Below are 22425 nucleotides of genomic sequence, written 5' to 3' on the forward strand. Positions count from 1 at the left end.
AATTTTCGTTATCTTGTAACAGTCTTTGTATTTCGTCCTATTTTCATTTTTGTTCAGTTCATGTTATACTTCCCACTTTGTTTCATCCTAAGTCACTCTCCTTGTCAGTGTCCGATACCTGTTACGAGGAAGTTCCGAGTTTTACTTTTATGAAAGAGTGAAAGTGCTCGAATGATTACAATAATTAAAACAGCTGATAACTTTTTGGAACAACGACATTAGACTAATAAACAGTCTTTCGAGTGAATTACTCCTGGTAAAAGTTAAATTTAAGAAGTTGTGTCCGAAGTATAAACATGTTCAATTACAATTTCATTATCAATTGAAACTTATAAAGATAATTATTATTATCTGAATAGAACGTTTACTACAGACGAGTGATTACAGAAACTAAATATTGGTCACCATATTTTCAGGGAGTACAACAGTAATATTGCTAAAACAAGTTTGTAAGAATTATTTTCGTGTATATTTATTTGTGTGTATGTTATTGTTTATTATTGAAACGACTAATGGGGAATTATTTTATGAATCAGATGAGTTTTAGGGTCCTGCTCCTTGCTATAGTCCGATAATCAGCAAGACGAAGTACAAGTTCGACCTTTTTAGTCGATTTTTGCTTTCTCGCCAGATAGTGTTTCACTTTCGAGGTCTAGTGAGGACTCCGCAAGCTACTACAGACTGTACTCGACGTGTCCTGTCGCCATTATTTTAGTTTGTTCTCGCTGGAGCGCCCCAACTGACATTCGTCATTGTTTGATATTTAAAAGTTCTTCACTTTGTACGTCGCCTGTTCTCCAAATTAAATAGTGTTTTATGTCTAAAGCATCCAACCAAAAAAAGCAGCAGCAACAAGACTATCATGAACAAACTTTTTATTTCCTTGTATCTTACGAATTATTAATTCGATTTCCCGAAATTCTAATTAATGTTTCTGTCAGTTTAGTGTTGCCTTCAATCGGCTTGTCATTTAAATAGTCAGAAAATTTTCTCTTAAGCAAATCTGTCTTTTTCGGGCTACTGGAAACTTTGAAACGCAGAAAAGGCAGAGATCTGCATTGACTTCCATCTCCGTCTCTACAACACGAATCTTTAGCACTATATTCGCTCGCGTATTTTCTGGAGGCCGAAAACCTCCTCTGCAGGGACCGAAAGGATTCTGAAAACAGGGGTAGATTGAAACCTGGGCTTGCTCCGTCAGTCCATGAGACCCAGAAGGCGGGAAATACCGGCGCCCAAGTTGGTACCGTCCTCCTTGACTTCCGGAGGTTATTCCATACAGTTCCTCAATGCCGCCTAATAATCAAAATACGAGCATAAGAAATAACACGACAAATGTCTGATTAGACTGAAGAGTTTCTAGCGAAAAGAATACAGCGTCTAATTCTGAACGGATGTCATTCTGAAGGTACAAAACTGTTCAGACGCAAAAATGGCTCTTGGAGTACGCCAAAGGGGAGTATTGGAGGAATATTACTTTTCACAATATATAGGGTAAACAGTCTTAAAAGCTTGTAACCATGATGATGCATAGGTTGTGCTGAGAAATAATTGTTAGGAAAAAATTCTAAATTCTGGGCCTTTTCGAGCTGATTAGCATTGAAATTAGTCAATAAGGATGTTTCAGGTGCAAAATCAAGACGCCTGCAAGAGACGGTGTCACCAAACGTGTTCTTCGTTTGATTTCCCAAAAACCGAAGGAGAGAGCGAAACAAAAATTGTCCATGGGACGGTAGTAAGGATCGAACACTAGCCAAAGGCTAAGCAGTCCCTTACGGTGCGATGACAATTGACACTAACTGTATCTGGTGGGCGACTTGAGTCCTCACACGTAAAGGCCTTATTGGTTAATTTTAGTGCTAATTAGCTAGGAAAAGACGCAACGCATCGAATTTTCTTCTTACCAATTATTTCTCAGCACAACCTATCCAGCAAAACACTCACAGAATTTTCAGTGTATTTCTGACCTACCTATATATAAACGGCCTATTTTATAACGCCGGAATCTCCGTGAAGCATTTCGCTGTTAATGTTTGGTGCAGTGAATGCTAATTACTCAACATGAACAGATATTACACAATGTGAATAATTAAAGAGAAAGACCCTACTGTATGAGTACACATTTGTAGAACAATGACTAAAAAAGCTGCTTCTATTAAATAACTAGGAGTGTGTGTGCGGAGTGTATTGAAGGGGCACGACAGCATGAAATTAATCAAAAATGGTTCAAATGGCTCTGAGCACTATGGGACTCAACTACTGTGGTCATTAGTCCCCTAGAACTTAGAACTACTTAAATCTAACTAACCTAAGGACATCACACACATCCATGCCCGAGGCAGGATTCGAACCTGCGACCGTAGCAGTCGCACGGTTCCGGACTGCGCGCATAGAACCGCGAGACCACCCCGGCCGGCTGAAATTAATCGCGACTAAATCAGAAGAGAGACAGATCCATTATGAGAGTCTCCAGGAAATGTAGACCATTAACAAAGGAAGTAGCTTGCAAAACATACATTCTAGCAGTACTTTAAATACTGCTCGTCAGCGTGGGACCTCTCCCAAATTACTTATAGAGAGAGAAAACACCAATAAGAGTAAAGTCTTCCGTTACAGGTTAATTTGGTAAACAGGAAAGCGTCACTGAGATGACCGATGAGCTGAGTGGCAGACGCTGCAAGACAAACATTCCGCCTCTGCCACACACCGCAATATGTCCTCAGAAGTGTAGCTACGGATGCAGATTTTGAAAAGTTGCCTTGGACTCGTCCCAACACCATACACCTTTTTTTCTGACTTGTTTTATGCGACCCGTATCTATTTGCTCCCCCTTGCTACTCTTTACCTCTCAGCGTAGCACTTAAGTTCCCACTTCCATAATTATCTTTTGAATATACTCCATTATTTATCATCTCTACAATGTTTGCACCCTACAACGTTTCCTAGTAATGTGAGATTAACTCTTTTACACCTCATAACGGCTTCTTCCATCTTCTACTAAGTGCTCTCCATATACTCCTTTGATCGCCCATTCTGAGGACGTTGTCGTTCCTTACAGACTTTCTTGTAGTCCACGTATTTCTTCAGTATTGTTGTGTAGCACGTCATCTTTGCCTCATTCGTTGTGCTCTGAATTTCCATCACAGGTGCTAAAGAAAACTACTAAGCAATACTCAACTTTGACAGGTTTTATGACCTGCTTTGCTGGGGCTGACGAGAAAAAAAAGTCACATGAAAGCGATATTGTATTTTTTCCTCTGCCGGGCCATGTTCTATTACTTGCGCAAAGCAAGAGTTTAAGAAAATCAAAACCTGAGCTACCATTCGATAGTCTTTGTAGACCCAGGCCATTACAACCTCTACAATGTTTACCTGAAGGCAAGGAGATATTATCAGAGCAAAACATGGACAAGGAACTGTAGACAAATACAAAGAACGCATCGCGTCTCATGCATTACGGTTCACGGTGTTTGTGCCCTGGTCGAAGCTGAAAAATCTTCCGTGTGGCCACATATGAATGTAAATGCACGAATATGGTAGTCAATGAGGTTAGGCAAACGTCAATCAAATTACTTAACAGACCTGAGTTTATAAGCCAGATCTCTCAGTTTATCGTCCTAAAGAATGAGCTGCAGCATGATGGTTCCTGAATATTCCAGCTACGAAGTTATGGGGAAGTAAAACTCTTCACAAATGAACATAAGAAAGCTGTCCGACGGTACCTCTTCATAAACAGACGTGATACTTGGTCATAGTGCTTTTATCTCTATATTGATGTTGGGGATAGGATCTGTGTGATTGCTGAACGGCAGACATCCTGAACACGCTCCCTTGCTGTAATCTACCAAGCTAAACCACTAGTTAATCTCCTGCCTCCCCGTCCGTATCGCCATCTCATCCACGACGCTACTGCGACCCCTGATTGGACACACAGCACAGTCTCGGCCATAAAGCGGCAACACCTGGTATCCCACTGGGATATGCTATCAAGCCTGTTCTGCCGAACGCGGCCCCTTCAACCTCCTCCATTGCTGTCATAACCACGAGGCTGTTTCTTTGCAGCCATCCAGTGCAGGCAGGGGGCACCACCATCAGAAGATACCCGCCAGCTAACAGTCCAGGTTCTGCCCGAGTCACCTGCCACATATCTCCGACAGTCTTGTCGTGACGTAGCGTCAACGTTCCACACAACACGAGTGAGTGACACCACCACCATCACCACCACCACCACGAGACAGCGAATAGTTACACACCCAAAATTCCAAAGACAAGCACTTAACCAAGGCATCGGCTCCAGTATTCTTTTCTCCACGATACAGTACACACACTGCCGGCGGAAGATTGGTTCAAATGCCTCTGAGCACTATGCGACTTAACTTCTGAGGTCATCAGTCGCCTAGAACGTAGAACTAATTAAACCTAACTAATCTAAGGACATCACACACATCCATGCCCGAGGCGGGATTCGAACCTGCGACCGTAGTGGTCGCTCGGCTCCAGACTGTAGCGCCTAGAACCGCACGGCCACACTGGCCGGCCACGGCGCAAGAGATGTGACCTCCGCATATCGATTCACACAAAGAGGCGATGGTAAACGGCCACCACCGAAATCGCACGCATCGGAAGACAAGAGCGGGGCGGACATTGCATTCATGTGGTCCTCTCCACTGGTCTTAGGTAATCCGTAAAGAGACGGAGCGCAGCACGAACAGCAGAACGTGTGAGAATTCTTGTTAGCCACTTGATTGCTCTTTAGCAGTTACCGCTGTGTCTCTACATCGTGATTGATTTTGCACAAGTTCAAAAATGTTCAAATGTGAGTGAAATCTTATGGGACTTAACTGCTAAGGTGATTAGTCCCTAAGTTTACACATTACATAACCTAGATTATCCTGAGAAGAAACACACACACCCAAGCCCGAGGGAGGATTCGAATCTCCGCCGGGACCAGCCGTTTTGCAGAAGTATCTTGGACGTGTTCCTGGGCCCCTTCAGGCTGACATAATTACAGAATTATCATTGGAATAAATTCAGTTACATCTTATTATACTTGCTGCAGCTTGTCAGTATAGTACATATTTATTTTCGTTCTTGTAAAGAAATTTGCAATAGAATTTAAACAGAAGAACTCTGACAAAGAGAGCGTCAGAAGAGATTTTAGTTCGTACTATACAACTAACCGTTGACCTAGTCGAATTTAGTGTTTCCATCACTGTGTTGAGATTGAGAACGAGACCGTCTGGATCCCTTAGTACAAGGGTCACTCCAAAAGAAATGCACATTATTTTTGTAAAAATACAGTTTTCGTTCTGCATGTGTGAAAGTTTTACAGTGTGTAGATACATCCTTCCTGCTTGTTTTCAAACTTATTTCAACCTGTTCCCGTGAGTGGCGCCGTCACAGCATGTCTTCAAGGTGGCTGCCACACTTGATATTCGTCAGAAGCAACGTGCTGTCGTAGAATTCCTGTGCTGTTGAAACGAGACAGGGGGAAACATCCACAAGAGGCTGATAAAGGTGTATGGCGATGCTGCTGTCGATCGCAGTACAGTTAGTCGGGGAGCGAGCCGGTTACGTGACGAAAGCGGGCACGGCAATATTGAGGATTCTCCTCGCAGTGGCAGGCCTCGTACTGAACACACTCCAGACAATGTGCAGAGAGTTAACGAATTGGTGTCTGCTGACAGACGCATCACAGTGAACGAATTGTCACGCTACGTTGGGACAGGGGAAGGAAGTGTTTGCAGAATACTGGAAGTGATGGCGTTAAAAAAGGTTTGTGCCAGGTCGGTACACAGAACGTTGACAGTGGCTCACAAAGAAACAAGAAACTCGGATGTGTAACACTGAAACACCCATCCTCCAGTCTTGACCTGGCTTCATGTGACTATCATCTCTATGGAAAACTGAAAGACTTTTTTCGTGGAACAAGGTTTGAAGATAATGACTCCCTTGTGTACGCTGCCAAAGAGTGGCTCCAACAGGTTGGTCCAGAATTTTACCGTGCGGGTATACAGGCGCTGGTTCCAAGGTGGCGTAAGGCAGTTGAGAGGGATGAAAATTATGTGGAGAAACGAAAATATTGTTCCTAAAGGATGTATATACACACTGTAAAACTTTTAAAGATGTAGAATAAAAGATGGATTAAAAAAAAAATAGTGTTCATTTCTATCGGAGTGACCCTCGTATATCTACCTCAGCACCCCGCAAGCCACTTAACGGTGTGCGGAGGTACCATTAATTGAAAATCCTTCCTTTTTCCTTTCGCGAATGGCTTGTGGGAAGCGTAACGGTCGGTAAGCGTCTGTATTAGGTCAAATTTCTCAAATTATCTCGAAGAGGTCATCTCCGGAGACGTATGTGGGAGGGGATAAAATGTTGTCTGCCTCTTCTCGGTAAGCACTCTCTCGGCATTTCAGTAGTAGGTCTCTCCGTTATGCACAACGTCTGTCTTGTAACATCTGCCGCTGGAGATTGTTGAACATTACTGTGACGCTCCCGCACCGACTACACGGCCCAAGAAGAAACGTGCCGCTACGCTTTAGATCTTTTCTATCCCTCCTTTCCGTCGTACCTGCTAGGGGTCCCAAACTGATGAATAATATTCAAGAATCTGTTAAACAAGTGCTTCGTCAGGCAACCCCTTTAAAGGTCGAATTACATTTCCTTAGGAATATATCTATTAAGATCCTCAGTCATGCACCTGCTTTTCCTACTGTGTTATGCGGTCACTTCACGTAATATGAAGCTGGATATTTACCCCAAGATACTTTACAGTAGTTACTATTTCCAGCAGTTTCCTATCAGAAGTCCTCTTGTACAGTAAGGTATTTCTATATCTAATGTATTTCTGTTTGTATGTATGAATCCCTACGTATGCACAGTATTTTACATTTCAGGGTCAACTGCCAGCCAGTGTACCATTCAAAAATCCTCAGTAGATTCTTCTACACGTCGTTTCCGTCTTGTGGTATTGTTACCTTCTCATGGACAACCGCATCATCTGATAACGGCCTTATGAGGTTCTGACGCATCGTAATAGTTCATTTATAGACATTGTAAACAGTAACGGTCCTGTCACACTTCCTTGGAGTATCCCGAACTTACCTTTACACCTGTCGATTTTGTTCCGTTAAGAACGACCTGTTGAATCCTGATGCAGGGAAGTGTCGAATCCAGTCGCAAATCTGGTCCGATAGTCGGTAAACACATTTTTCTCACTAAACGGCAGTGCGGGAAAGTGCCAGAAGCCTTCATGGAGTCGATATACGCGACAGTAACCTGAGCGCCGATATCCACAACGACGTGGATAAAATGCAGGAACAGATCGAGTTTCGAAAGCTATCGATTTATGGGATAGAATTTTTTTTTTAGTAGAGGAGACCTTAGTTCTCCAAAGACGTCATAATACATTAGCATAAAACATGTTGTATTATTTTGAATCAGACTGGCGTCAACGATATAGGCCTATGATTATGTGCATCTGTCATACGATAATTCTTGAAACGGAGATTTCCCTCGCATTTTTGAGCTCCTAATTGCACTTCGTTGCTCCGATGGCCTACAACAAATTGCTGGTGGGATGATCTTTCGCATAGCTTTTGTAGAATTTTTCAGGTATTTTATCTGGAACTGATGTCTTTAAAATAAAAAGCGATTGCTGCTCTGTTTATATTGTGCGGTATGTTATCTCCATATCTCCCACTTCGATGTTCATACAACGATAGAAATGAGGGACCGTGCTATGATCCTCGGAAAACTCTCTGTCTGAGCCGAGCTCACTCTGAACTATGCGCTTCCTTGAACTTGGCTGTGCATCTGCATTTGTTTCCCCCCGTTGTTGCGGTTACGCCGTGTTTCTTCGTCCTTCTACGTGTGGCAACAGCGATGTGTAACGATATTTGCACCGTGTACCATATTTGGTCTTGTGCATATACTCTCCGGCTAGGGTGTGTGCGGGCAGTCGGACGTTTGGCGCGGACGAGGAAGGATATCTCCATGTGGCGCAGTCGGCTGGGTCCGCTGGTGGTCCCTGCACAGTGTCGGAGGGTGTGTGGAGCTGTCCGATCGCTACGTCTTAAGTACCCATGCCCCGTCCGTTCAGTTTATGTCGTTCGTTTCAGTGGTTCGCTGTTGGGGAGCTTATCCTCTGAGCAACACCGAGTGGTTGTAGTGGGGAAATCAAGACGCCATGCTGTGGAATTAACTATATTGGTTCGTTACAATTGAAGTGCATAAACGGAATTTTCTGCCTTGTGGCCCGTAGTGATCTGGTTACCTGCCCTGGCCACTGCCGTAAATTCAGGCAGTGTTCATTTTGGGGGAGTTATCTACATTACCTTATTTCAAATTCAAGTGTACCAGCGGTATTCTCTGCCTTGTGGCCGTTAGTGTTTCGGTTACCTTCCCTGACCACTAACGTAATTTAAGGCGGTGTCCTTTCCTCACCTGTTGTTGCTGTCCACCATGGTGTGCAGTTTTGACAGCTTCATACATATTTCATTGTGGATAATGACGTCTGTAACAGTTCGGTCCTTGAGTTTTGATGTAACGATTGGTGGCTAGGAAGTCGTTTTGTCGATCGGTCTGTGACTATCTTGTTTAGATTACTGACGGATCAAGTGTAATTTGCTCCACCTCCTGTCTCACCTAAGTGATCGTTAATGTTACGAGGACACCCCCCCCCCCCCCGTTTCCCCATACCCCCTAGAGTGCCATTGTCTACACTGTCCTTTTCATGGGTGTTTAATAGTCTGTTGGTAATCTACTTTACCTAATGATTTTTTTAAAGAAATTATTGTGTTGTATGTAAATCAGTTGCCTTTAGCCTGTATAAGTAAGTTTGAATTGTGGCAAGTGGATATTTTACTCAAAGTTACTGTTGTTGTATTATATTTTCATTTACTGTGTGGTCAGCCACTTTAAACTTAAAGGTTTAGGGTAGTTTGAATTTCTGGAAAATCAACTGTGGGCCTTAAGCCTTCAGCCAAAAAAAAAAAAAAAAAGGTTCAAATGGCTCAGAGCACTATGGGACTTAACTTCTAAGGTCATCAGTCCCCTGGAACTTAGAAGTGCTTAAACATAACTAAATTATGGATATCACAAACATCCATGCCCGAGACAGGTTTCGAACTAGCGACCGTAGTGGTCGCGCGGTTCCAGACTGAAGGCCTTCAGCCACTGAGAGCCTTATTCATAAAATTTCCCCTTAAGAGAAAACATTGCGGCCTTCTGCCTTGAAAGAATATCGTAATATACACTCCTGGAAATTGAAATAAGAACGCCGTGAATTCATTGTCCCAGGAATGGGAAACTTTATTGACACATTCCTGGGGTCATATACATCACATGATCACACTGACAGAACCACAGGCACATAGACACAGGCAACAGAGCATGCACAATGTCGGCACTAGTACAGTGTATATCCACCTTTCGCAGCAATGCAGGCTGCTATTCTCCCATGGAGACGATCGTAGAGATGCTGAATGTAGTCCTGTGGAACGGCTTGCCATGCCATTTCCACCTGGCGCCTCAGTTGGGCCAGCGTTCGTGCTGGACGTGCCGACCGCGTGAGACGTCGCTTCATCCAGTCCCAAACATGCTCAATGGGGGACAGATCCGGAGATCTTGCTGGCCAGGGTAGTTGACTTACACCTTCTAGAGCACGTTGGGTGTCACGGGAAACATGCGGACGTGTATTGTCCTGTTGGAACAGCAAGTTCCCTTGCCGGTCTAGGAATGGTAGAACGATAGATTCGATGACGGTTTGGATGTACCGTGCACTATTCAGTGTCCTCTCGACGATCACCAGAGGTGTACGGCCAGTGTAGGAGATCGCTCCCCACACCATGATGCCGGGTGTTGGCCCTGTGTGCCTCGGTCGTATGCAGTCCTGATTGTGGCGCTCACCTGCACGGCGCCAAACACGCATACGACCATCATTGGCACCAAGGCAGAAGCGACTCTCATCGCTGAAGACGACACGTCTCCATTCGTCCCTCCATTCACGCCTGTCGCGACACCTCTGGAGGCGGGCTGCACGATGTTGGGGCGTGAGCGGAAGACGGCCTAACGGTGTGTGGGACCGTAGCCCAGCTTCATGGAGACGGTTGCGAATGGTCCTCGCCGATACCCCAGGAGCAACAGTGTCCCTAATATTCTGGGAAGTGGCGGTACGGTCCCCTACGGCACTGCGTAGGATCCTACGGTCTTGGCATGCATCCGTGAGCCGCTGCGGTCCGGTCCCAGGTCGACGGGCACGTCCACCTTCCGCCGGCCACTGGCGACAACATCGATGTACTGTGGAGACCTCACGCCCCACGTGTTGAGCAATTCGGCGGTACGTCCACCCGGCCTCCCGCATGCCCACTATACGCCCTCGCTCAAAGTCCGTCAACTGCACATACGGTTCACGTCCACGCTGTCGCGGCATGCTACCGGTGTTAAAGACTGCGATGGAGCTCCGTATGCCACGGCAAACTGGCTGACACTGACGGCGGCGGTGCACAAATGCTGCGCAGCTAGCGCCATTCGACGGCCAACACCGCGGTTCCTGGTGTGTCCGCTGTGCCGTGCGTGTGATCATTGCTTGTACAGCCCTCTCGCAGTGTCCGGAGCAAGTATGGTGGGTCTGACACACCGGTGTCAATGTGTTCTTTTTTCCATTTCCTGGTGTGTATTGTAAAATTTTGAAATTTTATTGTAGCCGTTAGTCTTTTTGTTTGCACCTTGCTCATGTTTTTTCTATCCACATTTGCCTTTCAGCCTATATATATATTGTTGTTATGGTCTTCAGTCCTGAGACTGGTTTGATGCAGCTCTCCATGCTACTCTATCCTGTGCAAGCTTCTTCATCTTCGAGTACCTACTGCAGCCTACATCCTTCTGAATCTGCTTAGTGTATTTGATCTCTTCGTCTCCCTCTACGATTTTTACGCTCCACTCTGCCCTCCACTACTAAATTGGTGATCCCACGATGTCTCAGAACATGTCCTACCAACCGATCCCTTCTTCTAGTCACGTTGTGCCACAAGGTCCTCTTCACCCCAATTCTATTCAATACCTCCTCATTAGTTATGTGATCTACCCATCTAATCTTCAGCACTCTTCTGTAGCACCACACCAGCTTCTATTCTCTTCTTGTCCAAACTATTTATCGTCCACGTTTCACTTCCATACATGGCTGCACTCCATACAAAAACTTTCAGAAACGACTTCCTGACACTTAAATCTACACTCGATGTTAAAAAATTATTCTTATTCAGAAACTCTTTCCTGGCCATTGCCAGTCTACATTTTATATCCTCTCTACTTCGACCATCATCAGTTATTTTGCTCCCCTAATAGCAAAACTCCTTTACTACTTTAAGTGTCTCATTTACTAATCTAATTCCCTCAGCATGACCCGACTTAATTCGACTACATTCCATTATCCTCGTTTTGCTTTTGTTGCTGTTCATCTTATCATCCTTTCAAGAGACTGTCAATTCCGTTCGGCTGCTCTTCCAGGTGCTTTGCCGTCTCTGACAGAATTACAATGTCATCGGTGAACCTCAAAGCTTTTATTTCTTCTCCATGGATTTAAATTCCTACTTCAAATTTTTCCTTTGTTACCTTTACTGCTTGCTCTGTATACAGATTGAATAACAGTGCGGATAGGCTACAACCCTGTCTCACTCCCTTCCCAACCACTGCTTCCGTTTCATGCCCCTCGACTCTTATAACTGCCATCTGGTTTCTGTACAAATTGTAAATAGCCTTTCACTCCCTGTATTTTGACCCTGCCTCCTCCAGAAATTGACAGAGAGTATTTCAGTCAGCATTGTCAAGGGGTTTCTCTAAGTCTACGAATGCTAGAAACGTAGGTTTGCCTTTCGTTAATCTATTTTCTAAGATATGTCGTAGGGTCAGTATTGCCTCACGTGCTCCAACATTTCTACGGAATCCAAATTGATCTTCCCCGAGGTCGGCTTCTATCAGTTTTTCCATTCGTCTGTAAAGAATCCGCGTTAGCATTTTGCAGCTGTGGCTTATTAAACTGACTGTACGGTAATTTTGACATCTGTCAACACCAGCTTTCTTTGGGATTGGATTTATTATATTTTTCTTGAAGTCTGAGGCTATTTCGCCTGTCTCATACATCTTGCTCACCAGATGGTAGAGTTTTGTCAGGACTGGCTCTCCCAAGGCTGTCAGTAGTTCTAATGGAATGTTGTCTACTCCGGGGGCCTTTTTTCGACTCAGGTCTTTCAGTGCTCTGTCAAACTCTTCACGCAGTATCGTGTCTCCCATTTCATCATCATGTACATCCTCTTCCATTTCCATAATATTGTCCTCAAGTACATCGCCCTTTTATATATATATATATATATATATATATATATATATATATATATATATATATATATATATTTGCAATTTTGACTGCATGCCTTCAGTCACTTGTAATTTATCTTGTTGATATTTTAAGATTTGTTGTTTGGAGGCCATCAGCCGTAAAGGGATTGAATTTTAAAACTTGTAATTGTAAAGGTTCGGCTATGTGCCGTTTTAGTTTAAATGTGTTATTAAATTACAATACATTACAGTGTTCGAGTGAAACTGACCGCCACCTTATTTGGCCCTTTCCATAATTCTAATCTCCTGTTCTGCCCTGCGGGTTGAGCGGGCGTGTCACTGTCATTTTCCGTTTCGCTGCCATAAATGTTACTGAGCAATTGAATCGATGATTCCGAACCGCTCACTGCCCTTACGTAAGGTTTCCAGTCAGACTGGGTGACTAACTTTTACTTTCAAAAACAGTTAACACTACAGTAATTGCTCTACTTACGCAAATTTTCGCTTTATGCAGTATTTTATTTGACAATTGAGTCTTGAGATCTCTTTAATCTGTGACGAAGCTCTCTTTGGTTACGTAGCAATTTTCTAACGCGGCTATTAAAGCACGGTGGGTCTTTCCCATTTCTTAAGGTCTTCCTCGGAACATATGAAAGCCGTTTGGAAAATGCGGTCCGATCGTAAGCGAAATAGAAACCACAGTCAAACTCAAAAACGTTTTACTCACAGCACTTTGCTACACCTTCCAGCTACCTACCTCCATAGTCGCCTCTCCGGCCCAGACACCTGTCGTAGCGTGGTACCAACTTTCCAATGCCCTCGTTGCAGGAGGCAGCCGCCTGTGCTTTCCGCCTGTTCCCCATGCTGATATGCAGTTCGTTGCCAGTGTCAGAGTGTTTCATTCTTGACTATCGGTTCGTGTGAGCTGAGACGAATGTCAGGAGAAGCCAAATCCGGTCTGTATGATGATGATCACTTCACATCGAAAACCCAGCAAGGGGGTCATCATTGTCCCTGCAGTGTGCGGCCGAGAATTGTCATGAAGAAGGGAATGCATCACATGAAATCAGGCGAACGTTCTCAGCAAGCACTCATACTTGGCAGGATGCACTATTACTCTAGGCACTTCTACTTGCTCAGAACTTGAAAGAGAGTCATGTCACTATCAACAGACATACTAGAGACACTGAGCAACACATTTATGCAAAGTTCATTCAGGTTTTCACTGTGGTTTCCATTTCGTAACCGAACGGACCTTACTTTCCAAATATCCCTCGTACTTGTCTAACAACAGGGCATACTGGACGATGCTTTTCAGTTTTCCCATTTTTCCGTCTTTCTTCACATTACTTATCACACCGCTTCTCATGGATTCTACAATAATATCATGATCAATGATATTCTCCTCTACGTAGACTGGTTCAGGTCTAAAATTTACTCTAAGACTTTACCTTGACAGGTTGGTATTCTATCTACCCGAAGCAGTTTTCCGACAAGACATTCAGAATGATGTCACACGAATCCCTGTTTACGCCACCAGTTTTGATAGCTGACTCCATCGTTCTATAACTGGAAAACTGAAGTCACCCTCTATTACAATAACATGATCATGAAACTTATTCATGACATTCAGCAAGTTCTCTCTGAAGCGCTGTACCACTGCTGCTGCTGACTCAGGTAGTTTAGAGAAGCATCCGATTACAATTTTTGGATCATCTTTCACGCATAACTTCACCCAGATTAATTCACATTCGGAATCTGTGACAATCTCTCTAGATATTATGTAATTCTTAACTGCTCTAAATACGACGCCACCGTCAACAACTAACCTATCCTTACGATTAATATTCCATTTTATATTTAGAATTCCTTTGTTATTCCCTACCTGTCTCAGTCAGTTTCATGGTCGTATAGTTTTATTAGGATTGTATTGCACTGTATGGAATCGGGGACCTTGAAACGACGGAGAAGCTTCAACCCCGCCGTAGCCCGCAGTGGCACACAACCCCTCTACAGGCTACAGCAGTCCACACTCGCCCCACCATCGCCCCACACCGAATTCAGGGTTATTGTGAGCCCCCCCCCCCCCCCCAAACTCCTCCCCACCACCACGGGAACGTCTCACCCCAGACGAGAGTAAAACCAATGTTTGCATGGTAGAGTAATTATGTTGTACGCGTGCGTGGAGATAGTGTTCGCGCAGCAATCGCGGACATATGGTAACTGAGCCGGGGTAAGAGGAAGCACCTCTCATTCGCCGAGGCAGATGGAAAACCTTCTTAAAAACCATCCACGTACTGTTCAGCATACCGGGCCTTGACACTAATCCGTCGGGAGGATTCGTGCCGGGTACCCGGAATTTATTTGGATAATTAATATACTTCAGCCTCAGGTATGATGACATATATACACTCTAAGACAACAGGAAAATACACGACGCACCACGAAGGATTTATTAGAGTTCGGAAATTTTGGATGATTTCAAAATGGTTCAAATTGCTCTGAGCACTATGGGACTTAACATCTGACGTCATAAGTTCCCCAGACTTCATCTAGATCTACATGATTACTCTGCAATTCACATTTAAGTGCTTGGCACAGGGTTCATTGATCCACAATCATACTATCTCTCTACCATTCCACTCCCGAACAGCACGCGGGAAAACCGAACACCTAAACCTTTCTGTTCGAGCTCTTATTTGTCCTATTTTATTTTGATGATCATTCCCACCTATGTAGGTTGAGCTCAACAAAATATTTTCGCATTCGGGAGAGCAAGTTGGTGACTGAAATTTCGTAAATAGATCTCGCCGCGACGAAAAACGTCTTTGCTTTAATGACTTCCATCCCAACTCGCGTATCATATCTGCCACACTCTGCCCCCTATTACGGGATAATACAAAACGAGCTCCCCTTTTTGCACCCTTTCGATATCCTCCGTCAATCCCACCTGGTACGGATCCCACACCGCGCAGCGATATTCTAACAGAGAACGAACGAGTGTAGTGTAAGATGTCTCTTTAGTAGACTTGTTGCATCTTCTAAGTGTCCTGCCAATGCCACGCAGCCCTTGGCTCGCCTTCCGCACAATATTATCTATGTGGTCTTTCCAACTGAAGTTGTTCGTAATTTCCTACCTAGTTGAATTAACAGCCTTGATAATTGTACTATTTATCGAGTAATCGAATTCCAACGGATTTCTTTTGCAACTCATGTGGATCAGCTCACACTTTTCGTTATTTAGCGTAAACTGCCACCTGTCACACCATACAGCAATCTTTTCTAAATCGCTTTGCAACTGATACTGGTCTTCAGATGACCTTACTAGACGGTAAATTACAGCATCATCTGCGAACGACCTAAGAGAATTGCTGAGATTGTCACCCAGGTCATTTATATAGATCAGGAACAGCAGAGGTCCCAGGACGCCTCCCTGGGGAGCACCCGATATCACTTCAGTTTTTCTCGATGATTTGCCGTCTATTACTACGAACTGCGACCTTCCTGACAAGAAATCACGAATCCAGTCGCACAACTTGATTAGAAGTCGCTTGTGAGGAACGGTGTCAAAAGCTTTCAAGAAAACTAGAAATACAGAATCAACTTGAGATCCTCTGTCGATAGCGGCCATTACTTCGTGCGAATAAAGAGCTAGCTGCGTTGCGTAAGAACGATGTTTCCTGAAACCATGCAGATTACGTATCAATAGATCGCTCTGTTCGAGATGATTCATAATGTTTGAATACAATAAATGCTCCAAAACCCTACTGCAAACCGACGTCAATGATTTAGGTCTGTAGTTCGATGGATTACTCCTACTACCCTTCTTAAACACTTGCGCGACCTGCGCAATTTTCCAATCTGTAGGTACAGACCTATCGGTGACTTAGACCTACGTAAACCTAACTAACGTAAGCACATCACACACAACCACGCCCGAGGCAGGATTCGCACTTGCGACCGTTGCAGCAGCGCAGTTCCAGACTGAAACTCCTCAAAATGCTCGGCCACAGAGGATGGCTATGGATGATTTATTGAAGATTTAGAGCCCCACAAGTCAGTCAAGCGTTAGTCCGCCTCTGGCCATTATGCAAGTGGTTATTCGGCTTGACATTGATATAGAGTTACTGGTTGTTCTCCTGAGGCATATTGTGTCAAATTATGTCCAAGTGGCACTTTAGATCACCACAAGTCAGAGTTGGTTGCAGGGGCGTGTCCATAATGCTCTAAACGTACTCAGTTGTGAAGAGCTCCGGTGACCCTGCTGGTACCAGATTTGGTGAGCACGGCGCCTAATATTTCTGGCTTTGCAGCCATCATATTCAGGTACAAGAAGCTGTTCTCAGAGCATCTGGGAAGGCTGCGATGGCAAGATGACGTAATGTGATGCGAGGTACCTCTGACAGATTGTTTGTCCGATACGGGTACCATGAGAAAGACCACACAAATTGTGGTGCTCCTCCGCGATAGGCTGCTGAGTTCGGAACTTGAGCGCCAAAATGATAATCTTCTGTTATTAATATTAAACAAACTAAACAGCGTATTTATTTAAATCTCAAATTAAAGTATTTTTCAGTAGCGCGCTATCATTCCATTCTTTGACAAGTATTAATAACCAGCAGAAAATTAACAGCTGCTAAACGGAAAAGCAGACGAAGAACTTCGGTGGTCTTCGGATCGCACCTAAAATGGATGGCGGGCGAAGTTGTTGGGCAGTGAGATGAGAGCTGGTTCGGCAGTGTCGGAGGACAGTCATATTGTATTCTGCGGTCTGTGTCAGTTAAGACTGTTTTAGCAATTGCTGGTTATTTTAACACATAGTTGAGAAATGTTTGATATAAATTAGTTCATTATTTTCTTGAAAAATGGAAACTATTTAAGACTCTGAAGTGGAATTTAATTGTGCAGTTTCTCCTGTTCTGCTAATACAAGGAGACTGGCATCCCGTATAAACAAACTTGGAAAATTCATTACTTCTCAAATATTTCTTCCTCGCCAAGAGTTTATTACAGCTTCTAGATAACGGATGCTAGAACAACGTGCTGTTTTATGCGCAGGAGACAACAGCCATTGAAGACTGCAGGTTGGTGAACATTTTTTAGAACTTACGCATTCAACTCCGGGCTGTAGAAGTAAACAGGCAACTCGTGTAACTGCAGTCTAAGTAATAATGACATCAGTCACACGTCGTCTGTGGTAACACAGAGGAGGCATGAAAGAGAGAAATTTTCGAGGAAATGGGTTTATCATATCTCCCGCTGTCTCCTTCTCTCTCTATTTCAACTTGCCTGTACGTGGCATCCCTGGCGGGAATAATCTTTGAAGTCGAAATGCTTTGGAATTATGAGGCAGGATTTTATTAGCGAAAAACGTTAACTGTAACCAACCAGCAAACTGTGTGAAGCTCTGGTTCGGTAGAACTTTGAAAGACAAGAGTACTGCATGAGAACTGTGATAAATAGGTTCTGACATATGTTTGAACTGTTTTTTAAGTTTAGTTGAAGTATAATGAATGTAGCACCGGGAATTGTGGAACAGGAAGGGCTGAAGTGCTATTACAATAAGAGTTCACTTCGTGTGCGCGGTCCATGGGATTACGATATAAATCGTCGCTCCAAGACTCTTCAAGCCGTGTACAGTCCAACACGAGACAACAATGGACAACTGGTACGGCGGCAGCAGGCAGGCGCCGGCGCTGTTGACACCACACGGCGCGTTGGAAGTGACACCTTCAGCACACCACAACAGCGGAGTTGCAGCCGGCGGTGCAGCCCACAGCTACGAGAATCTGGGACAGTACGTCGAGGAAGAAATGTAGTGAATGTGTTGCGCTTACATATGGCATTCTAAGATTTGTGATTGGAACATTAGTATGAGTAAAATGTCTGGAGAAAAGTAACTGAGTCGTGGTACGGCATCAGCTGGCACTTTAACATCTCAGGAAGACCAGTATGTAAGGTCTACGCTAAAATTAATTTTGAATTAACAAAGAATAGAAAGAAAGAATATAAGGAGGCAGTAAAAGAATGTAAGGAAAAATTAAGAAAAGCACAAGAAGAATATGAGGAGGAATTAAGTAAAACACAAAAGAAAACAGATAAGTGCTTGACAGTAGTTTATATAAGAATAACTCATATTAACGGTATATTTGATGCTTTGGGACATAAGGCTAAAAATCTTGAAGTTAAAACTGAGGGACGAAATAAGGACATATATAATGAAAAAAGGAATGGAGTAAAAATTAGAAGTCTGTTACTCAGAAATAAACGTAAAAGTTGATCATGAAATCAAAAAAGTTTGATAAAAATTTGTAGGGTCAAAATGGGATAATATAATCAACAATTAATGAAATTAGTAATGTAAGACAAGAGTAAAGCAAATTTATCACGAGTAATTTACAGTGTATACAAAAACGACCATGAAATACTTACTCGTGATACTTCACATGCAGAGACCTCTTGTAAAGGCAACAAATACGATTCAGCGCAAATTGAGAGAACTAGCGAAGAACGGACTTCCTGATATGCAACACAAAATAGAAAATGAAGTAGAAATTTTGTGTAAACAAGAAAGAAGGAAAGGTACTGTTCATGGAAGTGACGCAGCAAATCACGCTAATGTGAATAAATTCCATCGGTTCTCTATGAAGGGAACTATACATCCAGTACCCTTCATTAGTCCGATGGAGAGCATCGCTCCTGAAAGCGCGACTGAACAACAAAAACTGTAATTCATGTCCAGTAGGTTAGAAGGAGAAGAAAAATCATGAGAACTCGGGTTAGTAACATTCGTAAAACATATAAAGAATTTGTTCCACCATCCTTGAATCAAGACTGGTCTTGCAGGACACAAAACACAGCGTGAGGTGAAGTGTTTGTAGGCAAAAGGTTTGATAGTGAAAAAGTCATTATGCCACAAATAGACAAGAGTGAGGGACTAGGAGCTCCATTACTGAAGTTCAATCGTTGTTGACATAGGACACAATAGTGGTGTGGAAATCTCATTAAAGAGATAGATATAGTGTTTAAGTTTTAAATAGAACGCCACTTAACATGAAGTGCAAAGAGTAAAAATATATAATGGTTTATAAATATGAATGGAAGGTAGGAAGGGGTCTAGCTAAGAATGAGGTCGTTAACCCCTACGTATTACAAAGTCAGCTAATTCTCGTACATGAAAGTCAGTGGAAAATACACTGTCATTACATGAGTAGAGTTCCACTTGTACTTTTTGTAGTATAAGTATCACTCAAATGTAGAAGGAATGATACCTCATACTGTGGAATGAAGCAACGATTTGATAATTGAGTGTTTGTGTATTATGATCGAAACTAAATTCTAAAAGGATGTCTCGATGTATCTGTTAATGGCAATTGTAAGCCTACGTTGGTAAGATTCAAAGAGCATAGCGGATGACTCCGGCTAGCGGTGTAGGTCATTAACGAAGCACAGCAGTACTAACAGGTGGTACGAGAAAGCGCAGCGCTCTTAAATAGTGTGTAGTGCGATGGCCAGCTGTACGGAGCTGCACCTGTGACCGAAACAAAAACATTGATGAAACACTATCGTAGAACTATATAACGATGTGAGCGGTTACTATGTTTATGAAGGCTCAAATTCAAAACAAAACATAAGGTATTACGTATTTACATTGTACTAGTGTATGAAAACATCTTTCTTTAATTTGTTTAAAATTACTGGGAATCTAATTTAAAGCATTTTGTATTGTTTCATCGAGTTATACTGGAGATATTTGCTGTGGCTGGAGATTGGAGAATGAAATGACAGTTGTTAAATTCGCCACCGCTTTGGAACGTCTGCAGTTTTACAACGCAAGACCACATTATGGACAACAAAATCATGAGTATGGGTTGCTGTTATGGACTGCTTCCGTATGTTCAGGTGAAAGGTGTGAGATTAATATAATTCCGTCTCCATGTATTTACAAATTGTATAGGTGTTCTGTTTGTTTTATTTCTATCCATGTGTAGTGGACGTCTTTGTGACGCATTCAAATGTAAATAAGTACTGAATGTCATGGTGCCGACATAATAGTGAGAAATAGTGTAGAAAAGGTTTCATCGAATTGAAAGGACGGGAATGCGACGATAGTAATGGTATTACAACTAAACTTTTTATGAGAAATACTTTGTTGAATTAAATGGACGGCATTCTTCTGATAGTAGTTTAACAGCAGTACAAAATTTGGTGATTGATACTTGGCTATGAGATAGTAGACTGCTATAGAGTATTCTAGCAGAAATGATACATTGTGAGTCATCAAATGACTACTAATAACAAAAGATGCAGAATAATACTACTTTGAAGATCTTAAGTATTAAAAGAATAATATAGTTACCATAGAAAATGCTACTAAATATTAATTATTTTGGGACATAAAGGTTACACACAAATTTATTGAGGGTAAGAATCAGTTTTTTTCTAATCACAAAATAAATAATTCTGTGGTTATAAAAGTTAATTAATATTTAGAGAATGAAAAGGTATAAAGTAAATTCTTGTTTTGGAAAGCAATAATAAATTGCAAGTACAGTGGAATGGTACGGCTCTTGAGAGCTGGTAACTGAAAAATTTATAAAAATTTGAGGAAAAATTTATTTGTTTTCAGAATTGAGTTTTGCTTGTTCAGTTTATAATTATCACCAAAGACATATTGGATTCAACCGTGTACAAGGCAGATTACATTAGTATTTTACATTTCAGGTCAGTATTGAAACTATTTTCCTGTGTACTCTCGCTAGAAAAAGCAGGTTCAAGTGGTTCACCATGTATGATACACCTTTATTTACGATCTTCGGGGCACTGAACGATCGGCTCTCAGACGCAAACGTCCTCGTCTGCAGAGATTACTGATGGTACTCAAAGCTGTTCATTGTCTTTCTGCACCTACAATGTCAGCCATTTTATCCTCGATGCCTTGTTTCAACTTCATCTCGCGAAGCACGTTATGTTTTTCTGCCTAACAGAGAAAGTGTGCTTTTCAGGGGGAAAAATATGAAGATACAGCCGCCAATGAGGTATTATCCATGGCTACGGTGTTAAAAGTGAAAATCTACCAACATATGTGCAACATTTTTGTACAGAAACATCAAATCTAAGACTGAGTAATTGCAATGAAGATACAAGCCGACCTCTCAAGAAAACAATCAAGCCATGAGCTTCCCCCTTCCGCCCAGAGGCGTAACAAAATCTTCATTGCTGGCTACATCTCTGGCGTGAGAACGTAACGATATTCCGTGCTTATGGCGTAAATGTTTATGTTTCCTGCATTCTAGTGTAGTTAATTGTACATTATAAAAAGTGGGCAGCGGTTAGTTTACCAGCTTCTCAGTCCACAATTTTAGCAGATGATGAGCCCTTTATGTTAATGTTTGTTATTTTATTTCTATGCATATTTTTTGATGTATTTATTGTTTTGCTGTCGGTAATACTTTAATTTATCATCAGGCTGACTGACTCATCCAATTTTTCCTTTATTTTTACAAGGAATCGTCTACCTATTCATTCATTGTTACCGTTTATTTTTCTCTTCGTTAATCTGTTTTGTATAATACGTTTTAGGGCTAACAAGGAGGGGATGCCTACTCGTCATCGCCGAATTCGTCGAAATTCATTCTACATGTTCTCCAGACGTTAACCCTATCGAACATGCCTCGAATAGATTGAAAAGTGCTGTTTACGAACGACCTGACCGCCAAACACTCTGAGGGATCCAGAATGAGATTTTCACTCTGCAGCGGAGTGTGCTCTGATATGAAACTTCCTGGCAGATTAAAACTGGCCCGACCGAGACTCGAACTCGGGACCTTTGCCTTTAGGAGGACAGCTTCTGTAAAGTTTGGAAGGTAGGAGACGAGATACTGGCAGTCGAACTCGGGACCTTTGCCATTCGCAGGAGAGCTTCTGTCAAGTTAGGAAGGTAGGAGACGAGATACTGGCAGAAGTAAAGCTGTGAGTACCGGGCGGGAGTCGTGCTTCGGTAGCTCAGACGGTAGAACACTTTCCCGCGAAAGGCAAAAGTCCTGAGTTCGAGTCTCGGTCGGGCACAGAGTTTTAATCTGCCAGG

The 22425-nt window shown here is 42.8% G+C and overlaps 1 protein-coding gene across 1 annotated transcript in view; it reads right to left on the minus strand.

The window, feature by feature from the left end:
* The window catches only part of LOC126278938 (lachesin-like), a 593085-nt gene that overhangs the window by 99314 nt on the left and 471346 nt on the right, over window positions 1-22425 (minus strand). The window lies entirely within an intron of this gene.

Source organism: Schistocerca gregaria, chromosome 6 (genome assembly GCF_023897955.1).
Source record: "Schistocerca gregaria isolate iqSchGreg1 chromosome 6, iqSchGreg1.2, whole genome shotgun sequence".
Lineage (NCBI taxonomy): Eukaryota > Metazoa > Arthropoda > Insecta > Orthoptera > Acrididae > Schistocerca > Schistocerca gregaria.